This window comes from Diorhabda carinulata, chromosome 11 (assembly GCF_026250575.1).
Source record: "Diorhabda carinulata isolate Delta chromosome 11, icDioCari1.1, whole genome shotgun sequence".
NCBI classification, from domain to species: Eukaryota; Metazoa; Arthropoda; class Insecta; order Coleoptera; family Chrysomelidae; genus Diorhabda; species Diorhabda carinulata.
In genome coordinates, this window is record NC_079470.1 from 1,032,768 (window position 1) to 1,048,349 (window position 15,582).

A 15,582-nucleotide genomic window follows, 5' to 3' on the forward strand; every position below is an offset into this window, starting at 1 on the left:
GGCTTCAATGGATGTTAATCGACGATATCTCACAAAGTTAGACGCAAACTCACTCAAATATATGAGAAATGTTGAAATTCGACTTTAAATTAGGAAGATAGACTTAGAAAATTCTCACTCAACACAAAGTGACAATCGACCTCAATGGGCTTCAATCAATGTTAATCGACGATATCTGACAAAGTTAGATGCAAACTCACTCAAATATATTAGAAATGTTGAAATTCGACTTCAAATTAGGAAGATAGACTTAGAAAATTTTCACTCAACACAAAGTGACAATCGACCTCAATGGGCTTCAATCAATGTTAATCGACGATATCTGACAAAGTTAGATGCAAACTCACTCAAATATATTAGAAATGTTGAAATTCGACTTCAAATTAGGAAGATAGACTTAGAAAATTTTCACTCAACACAAAGTGACAATCGACCTCAATGGGCTTCAATGGATGTTAATCGACGATATCTGACAAAGTTAGATGCAAACTCACTCAAATATATTAGAAATGTTGAAATTCGACTTCAAATTAGGAAGATAGACTTAGAAAATTTTCACTCAACACAAAGTGACAATCGACCTCAATGGGCTTCAATCAATGTTAATCGACGATATCTGACAAAGTTAGATGCAAACTCACTCAAATATATTAGAAATGTTGAAATTCGACTTCAAATTAGGAAGATAGACTTAGAAAATTTTCACTCAACACAAAGTGACAATCGACCTCAATGGGCTTCAATGGATGTTAATCGACGATATCTGACAAAGTTAGACGCAAACTCACTCAAATATATGAGAAATGTTGAAATTCGACTTTAAATTAGGAAGATAGACTTAGAAAATTTTCACTCAACACAAAGTGACAATCGACCTCAATGGGCTTCAATCAATGTTAATCGACGATATCTGACAAAGTTAGATGCAAACTCACTCAAATATATGAGAAATGTTGAAATTCGACTTCAAATTAGGAAGATAGACTTAGAAAATTTTCACTCAACACAAAGTGACAATCGACCTCAATGGGCTTCAATCAATGTTAATCGACGATATCTGACAAAGTTAGATGCAAACTCACTCAAATATATGAGAAATGTTGAAATTCGACTTTAAATTAGGAAGATAGACTTAGAAAATTTTCACTCAACACAAAGTGACAATCGACCTCAATGGGCTTCAATCAATGTTAATCGACGATATCTGACAAAGTTAGATGCAAACTCACTCGAATATATTAGAAATGTTGAAATTCGACTTCAAATTAGGAAGATAGACTTAGAAAATTTTCACTCAACACAAAGTGACAATCGACCTCAATGGGCTTCAATCAATGTTAATCGACGATATCTGACAAAGTTAGAAGCAAACTCACTCAAATATATTAGAAATGTTGAAATTCGACTTCAAATTAGGAAGATAGACTTAGAAAATTTTCACTCAACACAAAGTGACAATCGACCTCAATGGGCTTCAATGGATGTTAATCGACGATATCTGACAAAGTTAGACGCAAACTCACTCAAATATATGAGAAATGTTGAAATTCGACTTTAAATTAGGAAGATAGACTTAGAAAATTTTCACTCAACACAAAGTGACAATCGACCTCAATGGGCTTCAATGGATGTTAATCGACGATATCTGACAAAGTTAGACGCAAACTCACTCAAATATATGAGAAATGTTGAAATTCGACTTTAAATTAGGAAGATAGACTTAGAAAATTTTCACTCAACACAAAGTGACAATCGACCTCAATGGGCTTCAATGGATGTTAATCGACGATATCTGACAAAGTTAGATGCAAACTCACTCAAATATATGAGAAATGTTGAAATTCGACTTTAAATTAGGAAGATAGACTTAGAAAATTTTCACTCAACACAAAGTGACAATCGACCTCAATGGGCTTCAATGGATGTTAATCGACGATATCTGACAAAGTTAGACGCAAACTCACTCAAATATATGAGAAATGTTGAAATTCGACTTCAAATTAGGAAGATAGACTTAGAAAATTTTCACTCAACACAAAGTGACAATCGACCTCAATGGGCTTCAATGGATGTTAATCGACGATATCTGACAAAGTTAGATGCAAAATCACTCAAATATATGAGAAATGTTGAAATTCGACTTTAAATTAGGAAGATAGACTTAGAAAATTTTCACTCAACACAAAGTGACAATCGACCTCAATGGGCTTCAATCAATGTTAATCGACGATATCTGACAAAGTTAGATGCAAACTCACTCGAATATATTAGAAATGTTGAAATTCGACTTCAAATTAGGAAGATAGACTTAGAAAATTTTCACTCAACACAAAGTGACAATCGACCTCAATGGGCTTCAATGGATGTTAATCGACGATATCTGACAAAGTTAGACGCAAACTCACTCAAATATATGAAAAATGTTGAAATTCGACTTTAAATTAGGAAGATAGACTTAGAAAATTTTCACTCAACACAAAGTGACAATCGACCTCAATGGGCTTCAATCAATGTTAATCGACGATATCTGACAAAGTTAGATGCAAACTCACTCAAATATATTAGAAATGTTGAAATTCGACTTCAAATTAGGAAGATAGACTTAGAAAATTTTCACTCAACACAAAGTGACAATCGACCTCAATGGGCTTCAATGGATGTTAATCGACGATATCTGACAAAGTTAGACGCAAACTCACTCAAATATATGAGAAATGTTGAAATTCGACTTTAAATTAGGAAGATAGACTTAGAAAATTTTCACTCAACACAAAGTGACAATCGACCTCAATGGGCTTCAATCAATGTTAATCGACGATATCTGACAAAGTTAGATGCAAACTCACTCAAATATATTAGAAATGTTGAAATTCGACTTCAAATTAGGAAGATAGACTTAGAAAATTTTCACTCAACACAAAGTGACAATCGACCTCAATGGGCTTCAATGGATGTTAATCGACGATATCTGACAAAGTTAGATGCAAACTCACTCGAATATATGAGAAATGTTGAAATTCGACTTTAAATTAGGAAGATAGACTTAGAAAATTTTCACTCAACACAAAGTGACAATCGACCTCAATGGGCTTCAATCAATGTTAATCGACGATATCTGACAAAGTTAGATGCAAACTCACTCAAATATATTAGAAATGTTGAAATTCGACTTCAAATTAGGAAGATAGACTTAGAAAATTTTCACTCATTACAAAGTGACAATCGACCTCAATGGGCTTCAATGGATGTTAATCGACGATATCTGACAAAGTTAGATGCAAACTCACTCAAATATATGAGAAATGTTGAAATTCGACTTTAAATTAGGAAGATAGACTTAGAAAATTTTCACTCAACACAAAGTGACAATCGACCTCAATGGGCTTCAATGGATGTTAATCGACGATATCTGACAAAGTTAGATGCAAACTCACTCAAATATATGAGAAATGTTGAAATTCGACTTTAAATTAGGAAGATAGACTTAGAAAATTTTCACTCAACACAAAGTGACAATCGACCTCAATGGGCTTCAATCAATGTTAATCGACGATATCTGACAAAGTTAGATGCAAACTCACTCAAATATATGAGAAATGTTGAAATTCGACTTTAAATTAGGAAGATAGACTTAGAAAATTTTCACTCAACACAAAGTGACAATCGACCTCAATGGGCTTCAATCAATGTTAATCGACGATATCTGACAAAGTTAGATGCAAACTCACTCGAATATATTAGAAATGTTGAAATTCGACTTCAAATTAGGAAGATAGACTTAGAAAATTTTCACTCAACACAAAGTGACAATCGACCTCAATGGGCTTCAATCAATGTTAATCGACGATATCTGACAAAGTTAGAAGCAAACTCACTCAAATATATTAGAAATGTTGAAATTCGACTTCAAATTAGGAAGATAGACTTAGAAAATTTTCACTCAACACAAAGTGACAATCGACCTCAATGGGCTTCAATGGATGTTAATCGACGATATCTGACAAAGTTAGACGCAAACTCACTCAAATATATGAGAAATGTTGAAATTCGACTTTAAATTAGGAAGATAGACTTAGAAAATTTTCACTCAACACAAAGTGACAATCGACCTCAATGGGCTTCAATGGATGTTAATCGACGATATCTGACAAAGTTAGACGCAAACTCACTCAAATATATGAGAAATGTTGAAATTCGACTTTAAATTAGGAAGATAGACTTAGAAAATTTTCACTCAACACAAAGTGACAATCGACCTCAATGGGCTTCAATGGATGTTAATCGACGATATCTGACAAAGTTAGATGCAAACTCACTCAAATATATGAGAAATGTTGAAATTCGACTTTAAATTAGGAAGATAGACTTAGAAAATTTTCACTCAACACAAAGTGACAATCGACCTCAATGGGCTTCAATGGATGTTAATCGACGATATCTGACAAAGTTAGACGCAAACTCACTCAAATATATGAGAAATGTTGAAATTCGACTTCAAATTAGGAAGATAGACTTAGAAAATTTTCACTCAACACAAAGTGACAATCGACCTCAATGGGCTTCAATGGATGTTAATCGACGATATCTGACAAAGTTAGATGCAAAATCACTCAAATATATGAGAAATGTTGAAATTCGACTTTAAATTAGGAAGATAGACTTAGAAAATTTTCACTCAACACAAAGTGACAATCGACCTCAATGGGCTTCAATCAATGTTAATCGACGATATCTGACAAAGTTAGATGCAAACTCACTCGAATATATTAGAAATGTTGAAATTCGACTTCAAATTAGGAAGATAGACTTAGAAAATTTTCACTCAACACAAAGTGACAATCGACCTCAATGGGCTTCAATGGATGTTAATCGACGATATCTGACAAAGTTAGACGCAAACTCACTCAAATATATGAAAAATGTTGAAATTCGACTTTAAATTAGGAAGATAGACTTAGAAAATTTTCACTCAACACAAAGTGACAATCGACCTCAATGGGCTTCAATCAATGTTAATCGACGATATCTGACAAAGTTAGATGCAAACTCACTCAAATATATTAGAAATGTTGAAATTCGACTTCAAATTAGGAAGATAGACTTAGAAAATTTTCACTCAACACAAAGTGACAATCGACCTCAATGGGCTTCAATGGATGTTAATCGACGATATCTGACAAAGTTAGACGCAAACTCACTCAAATATATGAGAAATGTTGAAATTCGACTTTAAATTAGGAAGATAGACTTAGAAAATTTTCACTCAACACAAAGTGACAATCGACCTCAATGGGCTTCAATCAATGTTAATCGACGATATCTGACAAAGTTAGATGCAAACTCACTCAAATATATTAGAAATGTTGAAATTCGACTTCAAATTAGGAAGATAGACTTAGAAAATTTTCACTCAACACAAAGTGACAATCGACCTCAATGGGCTTCAATGGATGTTAATCGACGATATCTGACAAAGTTAGATGCAAACTCACTCGAATATATGAGAAATGTTGAAATTCGACTTTAAATTAGGAAGATAGACTTAGAAAATTTTCACTCAACACAAAGTGACAATCGACCTCAATGGGCTTCAATCAATGTTAATCGACGATATCTGACAAAGTTAGATGCAAACTCACTCAAATATATTAGAAATGTTGAAATTCGACTTCAAATTAGGAAGATAGACTTAGAAAATTTTCACTCATTACAAAGTGACAATCGACCTCAATGGGCTTCAATGGATGTTAATCGACGATATCTGACAAAGTTAGATGCAAACTCACTCAAATATATGAGAAATGTTGAAATTCGACTTTAAATTAGGAAGATAGACTTAGAAAATTTTCACTCAACACAAAGTGACAATCGACCTCAATGGGCTTCAATGGATGTTAATCGACGATATCTGACAAAGTTAGATGCAAACTCACTCAAATATATGAGAAATGTTGAAATTCGACTTTAAATTAGGAAGATAGACTTAGGAAATTTTCACTCAACACAAAGTGACAATCGACCTCAATGGGCTTCAATCAATGTTAATCGACGATATCTGACAAAGTTAGATGCAAACTCACTCAAATATATTAGAAATGTTGAAATTCGACTTCAAATTAGGAAGATAGACTTAGAAAATTTTCACTCAACACAAAGTGACAATCGACCTCAATGGGCTTCAATGGATGTTAATCGACGATATCTGACAAAGTTAGATGCAAACTCACTCAAATATATGAGAAATGTTGAAATTCGACTTTAAATTAGGAAGATAGACTTAGAAAATTTTCACTCAACACAAAGTGACAATCGACCTCAATGGGCTTCAATGGATGTTAATCGACGATATCTGACAAAGTTAGACGCAAACTCACTCAAATATATGAGAAATGTTGAAATTCGACTTTAAATTAGGAAGATAGACTTAGAAAATTTTCACTCAACACAAAGTGACAATCGACCTCAATGGGCTTCAATCAATGTTAATCGACGATATCTGACAAAGTTAGATGCAAACTCACTCAAATATATTAGAAATGTTGAAATTCGACTTCAAATTAGGAAGATAGACTTAGAAAATTTTCACTCAACACAAAGTGACAATCGACCTCAATGGGCTTCAATGGATGTTAATCGACGATATCTGACAAAGTTAGATGCAAACTCACTCAAATATATTAGAAATGTTGAAATTCGACTTCAAATTAGGAAGATAGACTTAGAAAATTTTCACTCAACACAAAGTGACAATCGACCTCAATGGGCTTCAATGGATGTTAATCGACGATATCTGACAAAGTTAGATGCAAACTCACTCAAATATATGAGAAATGTTGAAATTCGACTTTAAATTAGGAAGATAGACTTAGAAAATTTTCACTCAACACAAAGTGACAATCGACCTCAATGGGCTTCAATCAATGTTAATCGACGATATCTGACAAAGTTAGATGCAAACTCACTCAAATATATGAGAAATGTTGAAATTCGACTTTAAATTAGGAAGATAGACTTAGAAAATTTTCACTCAACACAAAGTGACAATCGACCTCAATGGGCTTCAATCAATGTTAATCGACGATATCTGACAAAGTTAGATGCAAACTCACTCAAATATATTAGAAATGTTGAAATTCGACTTTAAATTAGGAAGATAGACTTAGAAAATTTTCACTCAACACAAAGTGACAATCGACCTCAATGGGCTTCAATGGATGTTAATCGACGATATCTGACAAAGTTAGACGCAAACTCACTCAAATATATGAGAAATGTTGAAATTCGACTTTAAATTAGGAAGATAGACTTAGAAAATTTTCACTCAACACAAAGTGACAATCGACCTCAATGGGCTTCAATCAATGTTAATCGACGATATCTGACAAAGTTAGACGCAAACTCACTCAAATATATGAGAAATGTTGAAATTCGACTTTAAATTAGGAAGATAGACTTAGAAAATTTTCACTCAACACAAAGTGACAATCGACCTCAATGGGCTTCAATGGATGTTAATCGACGATATCTGACAAAGTTAGATGCAAACTCACTCAAAGATATGAGAAATGTTGAAATTCGACTTTAAATTAGGAAGATAGACTTAGAAAATTTTCACTCAACACAAAGTGACAATCGACCTCAATGGGCTTCAATGGATGTTAATCGACGATATCTGACAAAGTTAGACGCAAACTCACTCAAATATATGAGAAATGTTGAAATTCGACTTCAAATTAGGAAGATAGACTTAGAAAATTTTCACTCAACACAAAGTGACAATCGACCTCAATGGGCTTCAATCAATGTTAATCGACGATATCTGACAAAGTTAGATGCAAACTCACTCGAATATATTAGAAATGTTGAAATTCGACTTCAAATTAGGAAGATAGACTTAGAAAATTTTCACTCAACACAAAGTGACAATCGACCTCAATGGGCTTCAATGGATGTTAATCGACGATATCTCACAAAGTTAGACGCAAACTCACTCAAATATATGAGAAATGTTGAAATTCGACTTTAAATTAGGAAGATAGACTTAGAAAATTCTCACTCAACACAAAGTGACAATCGACCTCAATGGGCTTCAATCAATGTTAATCGACGATATCTGACAAAGTTAGATGCAAACTCACTCAAATATATTAGAAATGTTGAAATTCGACTTCAAATTAGGAAGATAGACTTAGAAAATTTTCACTCAACACAAAGTGACAATCGACCTCAATGGGCTTCAATGGATGTTAAGCGACGATATCTGACAAAGTTAGACGCAAACTCACTCAAATATATGAGAAATGTTGAAATTCGACTTTAAATTAGGAAGATAGACTTAGAAAATTTTCACTCAACACAAAGTGACAATCGACCTCAATGGGCTTCAATGGATGTTAATCGACGATATCTGACAAAGTTAGATGCAAACTCACTCAAATATATGAGAAATGTTGAAATTCGACTTTAAATTAGGAAGATAGACTTAGAAAATTTTCACTCAACACAAAGTGACAATCGACCTCAATGGGCTTCAATCAATGTTAATCGACGATATCTGACAAAGTTAGATGCAAACTCACTCGAATATATTAGAAATGTTGAAATTCGACTTCAAATTAGGAAGATAGACTTAGAAAATTTTCACTCAACACAAAGTGACAATCGACCTCAATGGGCTTCAATGGATGTTAATCGACGATATCTCACAAAGTTAGACGCAAACTCACTCAAATATATGAGAAATGTTGAAATTCGACTTTAAATTAGGAAGATAGACTTAGAAAATTCTCACTCAACACAAAGTGACAATCGACCTCAATGGGCTTCAATCAATGTTAATCGACGATATCTGACAAAGTTAGATGCAAACTCACTCAAATATATTAGAAATGTTGAAATTCGACTTCAAATTAGGAAGATAGACTTAGAAAATTTTCACTCAACACAAAGTGACAATCGACCTCAATGGGCTTCAATGGATGTTAAGCGACGATATCTGACAAAGTTAGACGCAAACTCACTCAAATATATGAGAAATGTTGAAATTCGACTTTAAATTAGGAAGATAGACTTAGAAAATTTTCACTCAACACAAAGTGACAATCGACCTCAATGGGCTTCAATCAATGTTAATCGACGATATCTGACAAAGTTAGACGCAAACTCACTCAAATATATGAGAAATGTTGAAATTCGACTTTAAATTAGGAAGATAGACTTAGAAAATTTTCACTCAACACAAAGTGACAATCGACCTCAATGGGCTTCAATGGATGTTAATCGACGATATCTGACAAAGTTAGATGCAAACTCACTCAAATATATGAGAAATGTTGAAATTCGACTTTAAATTAGGAAGATAGACTTAGAAAATTTTCACTCAACACAAAGTGACAATCGACCTCAATGGGCTTCAATCAATGTTAATCGACGATATCTGACAAAGTTAGATGCAAACTCACTCAAATATATGAGAAATGTTGAAATTCGACTTTAAATTAGGAAGATAGACTTAGAAAATTTTCACTCAACACAAAGTGACAATCGACCTTAATGGGCTTCAATGGATGTTAATCGACGATATCTGACAAAGTTAGATGCAAACTCACTCGAATATATTAGAAATGTTGAAATTCGACCTCAAATTAGGAAGATAGACTTAGAAAATTTTCACTCAACACAAAGTGACAATCGACCTCAATGGGCTTCAATCAATGTTAATCGACGATATCTGACAAAGTTAGATGCAAACTCACTCAAATATATGAGAAATGTTGAAATTCGACTTTAAATTAGGAAGATAGACTTAGAAAATTTTCACTCAACACAAAGTGACAATCGACCTCAATGGGCTTCAATGGATGTTAATCGACGATATCTGACAAAGTTAGATGCAAACTCACTCAAATATATGAGAAATGTTGAAATTCGACTTTAAATTAGGAAGATAGACTTAGAAAATTTTCACTCAACACAAAGTGACAATCGACCTCAATGGGCTTCAATGGATGTTAATCGACGATATCTGACAAAGTTAGATGCAAACTCACTCAAATATATGAGAAATGTTGAAATTCGACTTTAAATTAGGAAGATAGACTTAGAAAATTTTCACTCAACACAAAGTGACAATCGACCTCAATGGGCTTCAATGGATGTTAATCGACGATATCTGACAAAGTTAGATGCAAACTCACTCAAATATATGAGAAATGTTGAAATTCGACTTTAAATTAGGAAGATAGACTTAGAAAATTTTCACTCAACACAAAGTGACAATCGACCTCAATGGGCTTCAATCAATGTTAATCGACGATATCTGACAAAGTTAGATGCAAACTCACTCAAATATATTAGGAATGTTGAAATTCGACTTCAAATTAGGAAGATAGACTTAGAAAATTTTCACTCAACACAAAGTGACAATCGACCTCAATGGGCTTCAATGGATGTTAATCGACGATATCTGACAAAGTTAGATGCAAACTCACTCAAATATATGAGAAATGTTGAAATTCGACTTTAAATTAGGAAGATAGACTTAGAAAATTTTCACTCAACACAAAGTGACAATCGACCTCAATGGGCTTCAATGGATGTTAATCGACGATATCTGACAAAGTTAGACGCAAACTCACTCAAATATATGAGAAATGTTGAAATTCGACTTTAAATTAGGAAGATAGACTTAGAAAATTTTCACTCAACACAAAGTGACAATCGACCTCAATGGGCTTCAATCAATGTTAATCGACGATATCTGACAAAGTTAGATGCAAACTCACTCAAATATATTAGAAATGTTGAAATTCGACTTCAAATTAGGAAGATAGACTTAGAAAATTTTCACTCAACACAAAGTGACAATCGACCTCAATGGGCTTCAATGGATGTTAATCGACGATATCTGACAAAGTTAGATGCAAACTCACTCAAATATATTAGAAATGTTGAAATTCGACTTTAAATTAGGAAGATAGACTTAGAAAATTTTCACTCAACACAAAGTGACAATCGACCTCAATGGGCTTCAATGGATGTTAATCGACGATATCTGACAAAGTTAGACGCAAACTCACTCAAATATATGAGAAATGTTGAAATTCGACTTCAAATTAGGAAGATAGACTTAGAAAATTTTCACTCAACACAAAGTGACAATCGACCTCAATGGGCTTCAATCAATGTTAATCGACGATATCTGACAAAGTTAGATGCAAACTCACTCGAATATATTAGAAATGTTGAAATTCGACTTCAAATTAGGAAGATAGACTTAGAAAATTTTCACTCAACACAAAGTGACAATCGACCTCAATGGGCTTCAATGGATGTTAATCGACGATATCTCACAAAGTTAGACGCAAACTCACTCAAATATATGAGAAATGTTGAAATTCGACTTTAAATTAGGAAGATAGACTTAGAAAATTTTCACTCAACACAAAGTGACAATCGACCTCAATGGGCTTCAATCAATGTTAATCGACGATATCTGACAAAGTTAGACGCCATCTCACTCAAATATATGAGAAATGTTGAAATTCGACTTTAAATTAGGAAGATAGACTTAGAAAATTTTCACTCAACACAAAGTGACAATCGACCTCAATGGGCTTCAATGGATGTTAATCGACGATATCTGACAAAGTTAGATGCAAACTCACTCAAATATATTAGAAATGTTGAAATTCGACTTCAAATTAGGAAGATAGATTTAGAAAATTTTCACTCAACACAAAGTGACAATCGACCTCAATGGGCTTCAATCAATGTTAATCGACGATATCTGACAAAGTTAGATGCAAACTCACTCAAATATATTAGAAATGTTGAAATTCGACTTCAAATTAGGAAGATAGATTTAGAAAATTTTCACTCAACACAAAGTGACAATCGACCTCAATGGGCTTCAATCAATGTTAATCGACGATATCTGACAAAGTTAGATGCAAACTCACTCAAATATATGAGAAATGTTGAAATTCGACTTTAAATTAGGAAGATAGACTTAGAAAATTTTCACTCAACACAAAGTGACAATCGACCTCAATGGGCTTCAATCAATGTTAATCGACGATATCTGACAAAGTTAGACGCAAACTCACTCAAATATATGAGAAATGTTGAAATTCGACTTTAAATTAGGAAGATAGACTTAGAAAATTTTCACTCAACACAAAGTGACAATCGACCTCAATGGGCTTCAATGGATGTTAATCGACGATATCTGACAAAGTTAGATGCAAACTCACTCAAAGATATGAGAAATGTTGAAATTCGACTTTAAATTAGGAAGATAGACTTAGAAAATTTTCACTCAACACAAAGTGACAATCGACCTCAATGGGCTTCAATGGATGTTAATCGACGATATCTGACAAAGTTAGACGCAAACTCACTCAAATATATGAGAAATGTTGAAATTCGACTTCAAATTAGGAAGATAGACTTAGAAAATTTTCACTCAACACAAAGTGACAATCGACCTCAATGGGCTTCAATCAATGTTAATCGACGATATCTGACAAAGTTAGATGCAAACTCACTCGAATATATTAGAAATGTTGAAATTCGACTTCAAATTAGGAAGATAGACTTAGAAAATTTTCACTCAACACAAAGTGACAATCGACCTCAATGGGCTTCAATCAATGTTAATCGACGATATCTGACAAAGTTAGATGCGAACTCACTCGAATATATTAGAAATGTTGAAATTCGACTTCAAATTAGGAAGATAGACTTAGAAAATTTTCACTCAACACAAAGTGACAATCGACCTCAATGGGCTTCAATGGATGTTAATCGACGATATCTCACAAAGTTAGACGCAAACTCACTCAAATATATGAGAAATGTTGAAATTCGACTTTAAATTAGGAAGATAGACTTAGAAAATTTTCACTCAACACAAAGTGACAATCGACCTCAATGGGCTTCAATCAATGTTAATCGACGATATCTGACAAAGTTAGATGCAAACTCACTCGAATATATTAGAAATGTTGAAATTCGACTTCAAATTAGGAAGATAGACTTAGAAAATTTTCACTCAACACAAAGTGACAATCGACCTCAATGGGCTTCAATGGATGTTAATCGACGATATCTCACAAAGTTAGACGCAAACTCACTCAAATATATGAGAAATGTTGAAATTCGACTTTAAATTAGGAAGATAGACTTAGAAAATTCTCACTCAACACAAAGTGACAATCGACCTCAATGGGCTTCAATCAATGTTAATCGACGATATCTGACAAAGTTAGATGCAAACTCACTCAAATATATTAGAAATGTTGAAATTCGACTTCAAATTAGGAAGATAGACTTAGAAAATTTTCACTCAACACAAAGTGACAATCGACCTCAATGGGCTTCAATGGATGTTAATCGACGATATCTGACAAAGTTAGATGCAAACTCACTCAAATATATTAGAAATGTTGAAATTCGACTTCAAATTAGGAAGATAGATTTAGAAAATTTTCACTCAACACAAAGTGACAATCGACCTCAATGGGCTTCAATCAATGTTAATCGACGATATCTGACAAAGTTAGATGCAAACTCACTCAAATATATTAGAAATGTTGAAATTCGACTTCAAATTAGGAAGATAGATTTAGAAAATTTTCACTCAACACAAAGTGACAATCGACCTCAATGGGCTTCAATCAATGTTAATCGACGATATCTGACAAAGTTAGATGCAAACTCACTCAAATATATGAGAAATGTTGAAATTCGACTTTAAATTAGGAAGATAGACTTAGAAAATTTTCACTCAACACAAAGTGACAATCGACCTCAATGGGCTTCAATCAATGTTAATCGACGATATCTGACAAAGTTAGACGCAAACTCACTCAAATATATGAGAAATGTTGAAATTCGACTTTAAATTAGGAAGATAGACTTAGAAAATTTTCACTCAACACAAAGTGACAATCGACCTCAATGGGCTTCAATGGATGTTAATCGACGATATCTGACAAAGTTAGATGCAAACTCACTCAAAGATATGAGAAATGTTGAAATTCGACTTTAAATTAGGAAGATAGACTTAGAAAATTTTCACTCAACACAAAGTGACAATCGACCTCAATGGGCTTCAATGGATGTTAATCGACGATATCTGACAAAGTTAGACGCAAACTCACTCAAATATATGAGAAATGTTGAAATTCGACTTCAAATTAGGAAGATAGACTTAGAAAATTTTCACTCAACACAAAGTGACAATCGACCTCAATGGGCTTCAATCAATGTTAATCGACGATATCTGACAAAGTTAGATGCAAACTCACTCGAATATATTAGAAATGTTGAAATTCGACTTCAAATTAGGAAGATAGACTTAGAAAATTTTCACTCAACACAAAGTGACAATCGACCTCAATGGGCTTCAATCAATGTTAATCGACGATATCTGACAAAGTTAGATGCAAACTCACTCGAATATATTAGAAATGTTGAAATTCGACTTCAAATTAGGAAGATAGACTTAGAAAATTTTCACTCAACACAAAGTGACAATCGACCTCAATGGGCTTCAATGGATGTTAATCGACGATATCTCACAAAGTTAGACGCAAACTCACTCAAATATATGAGAAATGTTGAAATTCGACTTTAAATTAGGAAGATAGACTTAGAAAATTTTCACTCAACACAAAGTGACAATCGACCTCAATGGGCTTCAATCAATGTTAATCGACGATATCTGACAAAGTTAGATGCAAACTCACTCGAATATATTAGAAATGTTGAAATTCGACTTCAAATTAGGAAGATAGACTTAGAAAATTTTCACTCAACACAAAGTGACAATCGACCTCAATGGGCTTCAATGGATGTTAATCGACGATATCTCACAAAGTTAGACGCAAACTCACTCAAATATATGAGAAATGTTGAAATTCGACTTTAAATTAGGAAGATAGACTTAGAAAATTCTCACTCAACACAAAGTGACAATCGACCTCAATGGGCTTCAATCAATGTTAATCGACGATATCTGACAAAGTTAGATGCAAACTCACTCAAATATATTAGAAATGTTGAAATTGGACTTCAAATTAGGAAGATAGACTTAGAAAATTTTCACTCAACACAAAGTGACAATCGACCTCAATGGGCTTCAATGGATGTTAAGCGACGATATCTGACAAAGTTAGACGCAAACTCACTCAAATATATGAGAAATGTTGAAATTCGACTTTAAATTAGGAAGATAGACTTAGAAAATTTTCACTCAACACAAAGTGACAATCGACCTCAATGGGCTTCAATGGATGTTAATCGACGATATCTGACAAAGTTAGATGCAAACTCACTCAAATATATGAGAAATGTTGAAATTCGACTTTAAATTAGGAAGATAGACTTAGAAAATTTTCACTCAACACAAAGTGACAATCGACCTCAATGGGCTTCAATCAATGTTAATCGACGATATCTGACAAAGTTAGATGCAAACTCACTCGAATATATTAGAAATGTTGAAATTCGACTTCAAATTAGGAAGATAGACTTAGAAAATTTTCACTCAACACAAAGTGACAATCGACCTCAATG